The 11,840-nt window shown below is 33.1% G+C and overlaps 1 long non-coding RNA gene across 1 annotated transcript; it reads right to left on the reverse strand.

Annotated features, from left to right (window-relative positions):
• Positions 1 to 9,855: 9,855 nt before the first annotated feature.
• LOC131183254 (uncharacterized) lies at positions 9,856 to 11,587 on the reverse strand. Its single transcript, XR_009151380.1, has 2 exons — positions 10,500 to 11,587; positions 9,856 to 10,393 (listed from the first exon to the last, which is right to left on the reverse strand). It is a non-coding gene; the product is annotated as an uncharacterized LOC131183254 (long non-coding RNA).
• Positions 11,588 to 11,840: the final 253 nt, after the last annotated feature.

Consider the following 11,840-nt stretch of genomic DNA (forward strand, 5'->3'; position numbering starts at 1 on the left):
AATATAAGCAAAAATTGATCTTTAATCCCTTTAATATTTATTCCCTTGCAAACAGTACAGTACTGAAGAGCACTCAAACTGATCTTTTATGCTCTAAAACTCTTGGATGATATTGTCTCTTTAAACATTACTTTTCCTAACAATTTAGGGAACTATATTAGCTTAAGCAAACCCTAAAGTTACAACAATTTAGAACTATCCCTCCTCTTTTTGTCTGAAAAGGAATAGCTTCATAGTTTTTTTTTTTTTTTTTTTGGGGCGCTATCGGATGTGTATCCCGCATCCATCGGACTAATGACTTTTTATCTCTTGAAATAGCCTAAAAACCCCAAGAGATAGGTAATTAGACATTACGTTCCCTAGGCCTGAAACTGTTATGTTGCCATCAAAGGGTCTCATTGTTAACTAACCAGATAACACCTCATTGGCCAGCTTCATATTTCATTCCAGAAAAATTCACATTTTATGCCATTTACTAATAATTGCACGCTTGTAATGATTACCAATCAACTATATGTGACACCCCTTACCCGTCTACAGTATAGTCAAGCAAGTTATGACACTCAGTGTGTCGGAGCACCAATTCATATTTTAATTACAATTTATCCATTTTAATTCATTTATTTATAATTTTCGATAAATCTAAATTTTTTCAAAATTTTTATAGAAAATCTGGCAGAGTGTCGACTGTAAATTAGAAAAACAGTTCTTCTGAACCTGTTTAAAAACATTTCCAATATAATTTTCAAATCCAAACTCCATTATACACACACTTCAAGTCAATCTCAAAATCTCAATCTCAAATCACAACACTATTTTCAAAAATTTTTCTTTTCACTTCATTACTGGAAGCACATTCATAAATATTTCTCAACATAATATACAAAAAATTTCAATAATATGAAATTTCATATATTTACATCATCAAATAATTTCAAGAGTTTATAGTTACAATCCCAAAACTAATACAAAATACAAAATGCTACCCCAAAGTCCTAATGTCCTACCATGTGCACTGAAAATGTGAGGTGACTCTGGACTCCGGATGCAAATCTGAAGGCTCACCCGGTCTGATGTCAGCTGGGCTCACCAGCTAGGTCTCCAGTACCTGCGTGTGGCAAAAGCAACGCGCTAAGTAATTCTGCTTAGTGGTGACGCTATAAAATAAAATAAACATAATTATACAGAATGTATGTTAACATTTTTTGGTAGACTTAATTCCTGATTTTTTTTGTAATATTATTTGATTCAAATTTGGTAAAAGTTTATTATCATTACCCGAGTAACCCATACTAGTTGACTGGACTGGATAAACGGGTAAACTGGCATTGGGTACTAAGTACCTCGGACCATCACACCATCGGTCACATTGTATCTCTCGGTATGCAACAGAACAGTTAATAAGCTGTAATAATTATCAGGGATTAAACCCGAGTGTAACAACTCAATAACATAGCCAAAGGCTATTATGTCACAGAATGGCATGGGAAGCCATGAAACACAGAATGGCATGGAGCCATATGTAGTACTATTAACAGAACCCTATTGGCATGCCAAGCTATCCAAACCAATCTTGTTAGGTATACTAGGGCATATTACACTTTTAAATTTCACAATTCTTGAAATTCAAATTTTAGTGTTACTATTCATTTCATTAGTCAACAAAAATGTTGACTTTTGTATAGACAATAGGTACATTGGTTCTAATACTCCCAACATACCATATTTTGCATTCTAAATTTGTTGGTATTGGTTGCCAATACCATTTCTAAACTTAATATTAATTGGACAGAATTTTCAGCTTTCATGCTTTGTCTTTACTGTTCTATTAGTCATTTTTGTCGTGGGATTTTGGCAAAATGATCAACATAAAAGTTGTTTCTTATTTTGTCTAGTTGCATTTACTTTTTTGAATCAATCCATTTGGAGTTTTGTAGCTCAAGTTATGGCTCAAAAACCACAACTGGTCGGATTGAAATTTCTCCAGAATTTCTGGACTGACCAAATCTACAGTGTCAGGAACAGTGATTGCAACTCACTTTTTGAATAAGTTCTGGTCATAATTTGGGTTAGGTTTCTTCCTGAAAGTTGTAGATCTATATCTCAGTTTATTGCTGGTAAAATTTCAGATCAGTTAGACCTTTCTACATTGAGTTATGGCCAAATGACCAAACACTGTTCATTTGGTCAATTTGCCCAGGCAGAATGCAGGTCAACCTGATTAGGGCAATCTTTTGGTCCACTTGGTTTGGTTTTCTAGGCATGGTTTCTTCACCAAAGTTGTGCCATTATGTGTCTAGTTTCATGTCCAATTGGCCTTGCATCAATTGAACCTCTACAATTCAAGTTATTGCTGCCCAAACCTGCTGGACTCATGCCCAGTCCTGCAGGTCACCAAAGGCAGCCACACCAAACTCCAATCCCACTACACAATTCACTTCATTTTTTATTTAAACAGAACCAAATGGTTACTAATTGACCATTAAAACCTACTTTCATCATCACATGGTCAAGGTCTCATTTTCCACCCCAAACCCTAACTCACACATTACAATTCATGCATTATCATTGCATTTCTTCAATCCACTTAGAAGATGCATATTAAGGGCAGCCACAATAGCATGTTAGCTCCATAAAATTCATCACAAGCATACCCCAACCAAGGCTGCTGAAATCTAGGGTTAGCATACCAATGGTATTCAACAATTTTCCTTGGTAATTTACACTCATTCAAAGTCCTTAACATGAATTTAAAGTGAAATTCAAAGTTAGGTCACAAATCTCTATGGAGTGAAGTTTCCCCACTTGCTAGGATTCTTGTTTTTCTTTTCTTTTTGTTCTCAAAAGAATCACCAAGATGTAAGAACACTTTTTTTGTGTTGGGAGTATAGGATTTAGTGGGGTAGAAACTAGGGAGATCAAGCTTTGAAAAGCTTGTTTATGGTTAGCTATGGAGGAGGGTCACGGCAAGGAGAAAATAAGGAAGAAGAAGTTTTGATTTTTTTTATTTTTTCAACCCATTTAATCTCTTTTAAGTAAAGTTATTCCATGTGTTAACATTGGATTGGTTGGGAAAATTTTAATGACATCCTTATGATGTCATAATGCCATTTTCTTTCATTTTCTCTCATTTTCTTGTCTATTTAATTGCAATTAAAATTTTAACAATATTTATTCATATTTTATGTTATATAAATTATTTATTTAACTGGACAAGTTGGCCAAAAATCATCTCTGAAGACGAAATGACCAAAATGCCCTCCGTTTGGCTTAACAAGCCAAAATTGTCTGTACCGATTGAAAAATTTTTCTAAGCATTTTCTTGGCATTCTAATGCCATAAGAACCTCAATGACCCTTCTCTGGAGTCCAAAAATTAATTTTATGATTTTTCCCCCTGGTCTAGGACTCCTAGTTGCGAGAACCGCAACTTCTCACTAGGTTACCCATCGCTAGGGCACCGGCTCATTTAACTTAGTTGTATTTTATTTTTAAAATTTTTTCTAAATTTTTCTTATTAATATTTGAGTTAATTATGGTTCTTCACTTTAATTTAAATATTTTCCGGACGTTCTAGCTGTCCGGACCGACACTGGTCACCAAAACAATAGATTGTACAGAGTTGCTAAAAGGAGGGTGTTACACTATATCTGCTTTCAGGGTCCCAGTTTCTAATGTATATGTGGATATGAAAGTGAAATGTGCTTTAGTTTATCTTTGGGATTGAGGATTGTTCTGGTTCTCTTGTCATAGTAAAGGGGGCAAATTTCTTTCCGTTCATTTAGCAAAAAGTTACATTTCTGGTTTTCTTGCTTTCCCAGAAGCTTCCTATGAGTTGTTACGGACAATTATCTCTAACAAGTGCTAGGAGAATATCTGGTAGCACATAGGATATATAAATAGACACGCACATAGGAATATGCAGAAATAGTGCTAATTGGTAATTAGATATGATTCCATTAATTAAATAATCAATCTTGGAGGGATAATTAATACACCTGCAGATCTATTATTGGTAGCTAGTAACCAACTATTTTGGTGGATGAAATCTCTCGTGAGCTTTAATATTGTCTCTTACTCACAGTAAGAATCAGATAGATTTTATGTTGTTATATATAAATATATATATATATATATATATATATATATATATATATATATATATATATATATATATATATATATATATTGTATTCAGTTGGTCCAAAATTTAGTTGAAAATTGAAGGATCGATCTTCTAATTGGCGGACATATATTAAAAAAAATATTAGGCTCAAATTTACAAATAATCTTTTAAATTTTTTTAAACTAATATATGTATGAACTTTTACATTGGACAGAAATTAATTTTCTTTACATAAAATATAAGCCTCCTTTTTTGACATGAAATTTTAAAAACCAAAAGCAAGCACTAGAGGAACCGAGAAGAGACCCAAATTTAATTAGTTTTAAATGAAGTGAATTAAGGTTCCTGGAGCTATTGTCACATCATGAAAGTATTAGAGTTGCTTAAGAAATTTCAATGTTGTCTTCATTTTCTGTAGGAGTAGGCCTTGAATTGATGGGGCATTGCATGTTACTCTATCTTCAATAGTCAAATTCACATTTCTTAAAAGATTTAGCTTCGAATCGTTAGATGATGATGGAAAAGACACTGTTTGATTTGGAAATTAAACCACTTCGTTTACACAAACATTTTTCCAAATGGGTTGGAAACATCCAGGCCCCAGAGAATAAAGTTAGATCAAACTTTATCAACACTCTTGAGATGGATCTTTAATTGCTTGAAAATGATACATCTTGTAACACCCTCACTGTAGCAATTTTGTACATTCTACTATTCTGATGACCGGTGTCGATCTGGACAGCTAGAACGTTTGGAAAAATATTTAGACTAGAGTGAAGAGTCATAATTAACTCAAATATTAATAAGAAAAATTTAGAAATAATTTTAGAAATAAAATACTACTAAGTTAAATGAGCTGATTCCCTAGCGATGAGTAACCCAGTGGGAAGTTGCGGTCTTCGCAACTAGAAACCCTAAACCTAGGAGAAAATTCATAAAATAATTTTTGGGACTCCAGAGAAGAGTCATTGAGATTTCTATGGCATTAGAATGCTAATAAAAGGTTTAGAAAATTTTTTCGATCGGTACAGACGATTTTGGCTCAATAAGCCAAACGGAGGGTATTTGGTCATTTCGTCTTCAGAGATGATTTTTTGCCGACTTGTCCAGTTAAGTAAATAATTATTATGACATAAAATATGAATAAATATTGCTAAAACTTGGATTTAAAATGAGTTGAAAAGAAAAGAAAAAAAAATGAAGAAAATTAGAATTTTGACATCACATGATGTCATTAAGAAGGCCTCCACCCACTCACCATTTGACAAACTAATAAAAAGGGATAAAAATGAACTTAAAATGGGGAAAAGCCATCTTCTTCTCCAGCAAAAAAATTCTGCCGTCCCAACACTTCCTCTCTTTCTTTATTTTTCCTTCTTTCCACCATTAAAGCACCATCACCAAGCTTCCAAACACCTATCTTCCTTCACCAAAATTGTTGGCAACTTTGATAAACCTCCATAGCCAGCCCTTAAACCCAAGGAAAGTGGAAAGAAAATGAAGGAAAATTGAGAATTAACCAAAGAAAATTCTACTCACACAAGGTTAGTGCTATAATCATCCTACTTCTTTCCTTTAAGTGTTATAAGCATGCTAAATCAAGTTAGTATGACATGAAATTGAAGAAAATATCAAGCACATGGGAACTTAAATTTTTGGCAGCTTTGATGTATGACGGTATGATGAGTTTAACTTATATTAAACTTGCCTAAAAATGGTTTGAGATATCTATATATGTGATGGATAGGTTGATGGAGTATGGGTTGCATGGAAGTTGAGTATGGAAGTTAGGGTTTGGAGCAAACTTAGGATTTTGTTCATGTGTTGGTGAATGTAAGTCCTAATGGTCAATTAGTGACCATTTGGCTGTGTGAGATGAGGAATTAAAGTAAATTGTGGCTTTGGATTTGAGGTTAGGTATGCTGTCCAATGTACCCTGCAGGTTTGGATGTGAGTCCAGCATGTTTGGGGAGCTATAACTTAGGTTATGTAGGTTCAATTGGTGAAAGGCCAATTGGACATGAAATTAGATACATAATGGCATAACTTTGATGAAGGAATCCTGTTCAGAAACCAAACTTAGGATGCCCTAAAAATTGACCAAATCCTGATGACCAACATGCTGTCCCTGGAAAATGACCAAATGAACAGTGTTTCTTCAAATGGTCATAACTCAGTGTAGAAAAGTTCAATTGATCTAAAATTTTACAAGCAAAAATCTGAAACATAGCCCTAAAACTTTCATGAAGAACACAAATCCAAATTCTGATCATAACCTAGTCAAATTACCAACCAAACTTAGGTTACCAAATCTGGCAGAACCAAATTGCTCAAAAATTCTGGATACAGGTCAATCTGGCCACTTATGGTAAAATGGCCATAACTTGAGCTACAAAATTCCAAATGGAGTGATTCAAAAAAGGAAATGTAACTAGACACAATAAGGAATAACTTTCATGAAGACAATTTTATCAAATTCCTATTGTACAAATGACTAATGGAACAGTAAACCTAGGGTATAAAATCTGAAAATTTTGAATAAAATAAGATAAGCTTTGAAATGGTATTGGAAATCAATACCAACAAAAATAAAATGCAAAATATGGTATCTTGATGAACTTAGGTTCAATAAATTTATTATTTATTAAAAAGTCAATAAATTGAGTGAATAGTAATACAAAGACACAAAGTGTAAGAACTAAATTGGTAGAGGAAATTAAGGCATGAAATTTGGAATCCATGAAATGTTCATGGATTACTTGGAATAGATAATTGAGATTTATAGTCCCAACACCAATGGAGTTTATAATATATTAGCAATACAACTTGAAGTATGAAATGTAATTTACATGAATAGATTGTTAAATGTATAAATGAGATAAAAGTGCCATTTGGGATTTAGGTTCCCATCAAGAAAGAAAGGAAAGATGTTTTGAATGTGAATGGTACATGAGATCAAATGAATTGTGATCAATACGAATGATGTGAGAAATGTATGAATATTATAATGAATGTATAAATTATAGAATTTGTCATAAAATAATAAAGTCATAAAACACAATATATATTAATATTTAATGATATTATGTATCCTTGTATTGGCTAGACATGTGTGTCAGATTGGATAGATTGGCATGCCAATAGGGTATTGTTTTAGCAGTACAGCAAAAGGCTTTATGCCTGTATTCATGGCTTTATGCCCGATTATGTGTTATCATGGCTTTTTAGCCATACTAACTGCATATGTGGTTGACGTTCTACGTCCCATGGTATGACGGCCCGAGGCACCACTGTGTCCAGTGCCAACGACCCGTTATCCAGTTTAGTCAGTCTGTCATAGGTTACTTGGGCAGTCTAATTTATTAAAATAAGTTATGAATATTAGCAATTAAAAATGCTAGAAAGCAAATAAATGGGTATGAAGTTTTAAAATAAATTAGATTAGCACCAAAAATTTGTTTCTTAGAATGGTCTGAAGTAAATAAAATTAGTTCTAAAAAAATTTTAAATATTACGAAATGATTGTAAATAACTTAGAAAGTATCAAGGAAGTGATAAAAAGACTAGTAGGAGAACTATAACTTAATAACATTACAAATATGACATACATAAGAATATAAGTATAAGTTTAAATTTTAGATTAATCGTATCTGGTACATCATTAATGCAAATTTCTGAACTGAGCACCTCCAAAGAAGAATATGGCAGGATAGAGGACAGTTAATATTAGAAACTAAATTAATTATAAATATAAATTATTCAAACTATGATTTATTTCTACCTTCATTTGTATATTATTTTCTTGCTATATTATTGTACCACTATGCAGCAATGCTTAGCGCGATGAATTTGTTTCCTCACGCAGGTGCTGAAGTTAAAGCCCAGCGAATACCAAACAGAGATTTTAAAGTTCTGATCTGCAGAGTGTTAAAGATTGTCACCTCTTCAGCAATGCATGTAGATAGGACTCACATTAAGCATATCATGTATTTTGTGTATGTTATTTATTTCTTATATTGTAATGTAAATTAACAAATTGTAATTAATTTGTATATCGTGTAAATTAAGGATTTATGAAATTATTGCAAATCATGTAAATTAATACAAATTTGAGAATTTTGCTATAAAAATGCAGCATGAATAAATTTGTACCAATGAGTACGGATTTAAATTAAATAATAATTTTTGAAATAATAATATGAGAATGGATGAGATTATTATTGAAAAATATTATTGAATTTTTAAACAGGTGAATAGTAAAATACGTCAAACGATAATAAAATAGGGAAAACTCCATTAGTTTCTCCGTCTAAAAATAATCGATATTAAACATAATGAGAATAAAACTTTTAAAGAAATAAAGTGAAATAAATTAGAGTGCTCCGACATCAAATATAGCATACCTCGCTCAATTACACTGTAATCGGGTGAGGAGGGGTGCTAAACTTATATTGCTAAATTCTTTGGCTTTAATTATTTGAACGAGCTAGCAACCAGAAATTCTGAAACAAACCTAAGGACCACTAGGGGATGGGCACGTGGAAAATTTCCATATCATCAAATATCTTGTTGTGTTAATAATGACAAAATAGAATGGCAATTATGTTCGTTAAAGATGGTGCAAAATGATCAATCATGGCATGAGAAACAGCCGTTGGATTTTTGAAAGGTGGAAAGAGACTTGCAGGAAAAGCTTGTGTCCAAATTTAGCATAGTGCTATTAGGCTTAGAGCGGTAAAAGAAAGGTAGTAGTTTCCAATATGCAAAGACTAATAAAAAGCTTAAAAAGAAGCATTTATTTGTTATCGAAATTGTTTTCTGCTTGCAGAGATTCTCAGTTGGGGAAAGGAGAGCCACAGAGAGCAGTGTGGCACCTGTCATTCATTGGCTTCAGGTGGGGAAGCACTAGAGGAAGAAAACATTTCTTGTGGTTTATATATACGGCAATAAAATGAAAAACAACCCACTTTGTAGTACAAACGTTTCTTGTCATTTTTCTTGTTTAAACTATTCACTCGCTAAATATTTTAAGGTTACACCAAATGTCAACCATTAATTGTGACATTATTAGCTTCTCAGCCATTAATTTTATTATTTTTCTTTTTAAACCTGATTTAGCTATAATTTTTCTTTTTAAATCTAATTTATTATATACTTAAAATATAAAATATATAATAAAATTTATTTATCAATACATAAATTTTACATATTTATATATAGAACTTGCATAATTTTAATCCTTAGGATAATTATATTGGCCATAAGTCTCTTATATTCCCAATTTTCTTCTCTTACATGGTATATTCTCTGGTGGAATAATTTTTTGCTCAAGGGGAATCAAATCTAAGCAAAGAACACAAAGTATACTAACGTACCTTTTCTTTCTGCAATCCACTATCGCAATAAGTAGATATAATAAAAGATTAGAGATAATTATATCTGGGTGGTTCAAAAAAATCACATAATTAATGTTGTAAAGGTGAGGACAAATCAAAGATCTCATCTTCATCTAACTTTTCGCAAGTCTTCTATGGTTTTCCATGATGCCTCTCCATTTGGTATTTTGGTGGGTGACTAGTGACACATTTTGCCACTCCTCAAAGGCAACAAGACAAAAAAACCCGGCCCTTCAGCTTTCCCTTTCCCCACCCACTCATACAGCCCACGACCATCTTAATCTCAAGTTTTCCTCACATTGCAAATCAAGAAAAGACCTAAAAATTTTGGATCTTTTGTCTAAAAGAACAGAAAACAAACCCCATCTATGGAGTTCACATAAAGAAAATGACAGCATATATGATATACAGTTCCAATCTGTAGAATGTATAAATACAGTGCTTAAGTGAAGAAGAAGTTCAAGAGAAGCTTTCCTTAACCCAAAAAAAAAAAAAAAATTTGTAGTCTCTACTCATAATTAAATGAGTTAAAACCAGTAAACAAAGCAGAACAGAAGGAAACTAGGAATGAAGAGAAAGTTCTTCTAATTGCTACAAATTAAATAAAATATCCTGCTTGAACCACTGCTCGAAACTCAGTTTGAGGATATTTCGGTAATTGAACCTCTGGGAGACATGTCTCTAGCCCGTCTAGGAACTTGTTGCTGCCTGTTAGAAAGCAAGACCCAAGAAACTAGTGTCGAGTAGCGTGATGAGCTTGTAAGCTCATCTCCCTCATGCGGTTGCCTTTTAAGGGTAGCTTTTACAAGAACCGCCTACAGCTTGATACAAACCCTAAAACCAAACCCTTGTTAGATCACTATTTGTTGCCACTGCAAGAAAATTTTGTAGCTCAGTTATTCTTTGTTTGAGAACTGAGGATGCTAATTAAAGCGAGTAAAACTCATTTTTTAAGCTTGCCATATCCCTTAACCCTACCTCTGCAAAATGACTGTTTTAAGGCAACAAGAGATACCAGAGAAGGGAAAAACAGTAAGAAAAAGGCATCAAGAATACCCTGGAAATGATAAGCCAGATATACAGCTCTCCTTGGTCACAGAGCAAGAAAATAAAGCTTAAAGAAAAGTTCAAGACAAACAGGATAAAGATCACTCAAAGAAAACGGACAAGTTGAGGGTTCTCTAGCATTACCTCATGAGCAACAAAGTGCTTTATACCAACAGCATTGGCAGCCATAAGAATATATAATTGTGAGCATAACTATATAGAGAAGTTAAGAATCTAAGAAAGATATATAAAATATATATATTATTGGGTTAAATAACAGTAAAGGGAGCTCCCTTCAGTCCAAGTACAGGAAGCTTAAGATTCAATTTGTCTCCCGCATCATTCACTCATTTACTGGGTAACCTCGTCAGCTAGCCCTTAACTCAGTATTTGGATGAATGAGTCGGCAGCTAATTAAATCCTATTGCCACCCATGAGTGGACTGAAGAAAGCTCTCTTAAGTGCTCATCAATCACTACTACTGCAACACAAAAATAATAATAATAATAATAATAATAATAATAATAATAATAATGAAGATCTCAAATACAAAATTGACAAAGATTTGTATGTAAATGCCTAGCTAATGTGTAATATTCTTATGCAGATCTATGCCATGTAACCCTCTGAAACCTCCCTCCCCTCCCATACAGCAACTCACAAAGATTACACTGATAGATGCTGAGATGGACCACCATATTTGAAGGTTTAGGAGAAAGAGAGAGAAGGTTGAAGAAAGCGACTGTTCAAAAGAGGGTCACTCACAGAAAGGGTCAACGGTGGAAGGAGAGGAGAGGACTGAAGAGAGAGCTTCTAGCATATCACTAGCTATAGCAAACTCATCCAAGCATCTCATGGATCTGTTAGCGGAGGAATGGATTTATATAGCTAAATGGAAGGCAGAGATCAGACAAAAAATCATTTCTTTTTGAATAGTACTATCACACAAATATAAATATATACAAATACAAATATATAATAAAGAAAATAAAGAGTTATATTCACATTCTTCCTTTGCTTTCTTCCTCCTATCCCATTTACAACCCTCCTACCAATCCCTTGCATTATGGAGAGAGCCCATCACTGCCATTGCATATGCTTTTGGTTTTTATTTTTTATTCATCATTATTAAATTCATAATATATTAACCACGGACTGTACTTGAACCCTAAAATTATGTAAACTGGACTTACATTCAAGCCCCTAATGCTAGGTTATGCTTTTCAGTCATCAGAGACAATCTTGCTCTCATGAATAATTATTTTTTAGTAT

Source organism: Hevea brasiliensis, chromosome 9 (genome assembly GCF_030052815.1).
Source record: "Hevea brasiliensis isolate MT/VB/25A 57/8 chromosome 9, ASM3005281v1, whole genome shotgun sequence".
NCBI classification, from domain to species: Eukaryota; Viridiplantae; Streptophyta; class Magnoliopsida; order Malpighiales; family Euphorbiaceae; genus Hevea; species Hevea brasiliensis.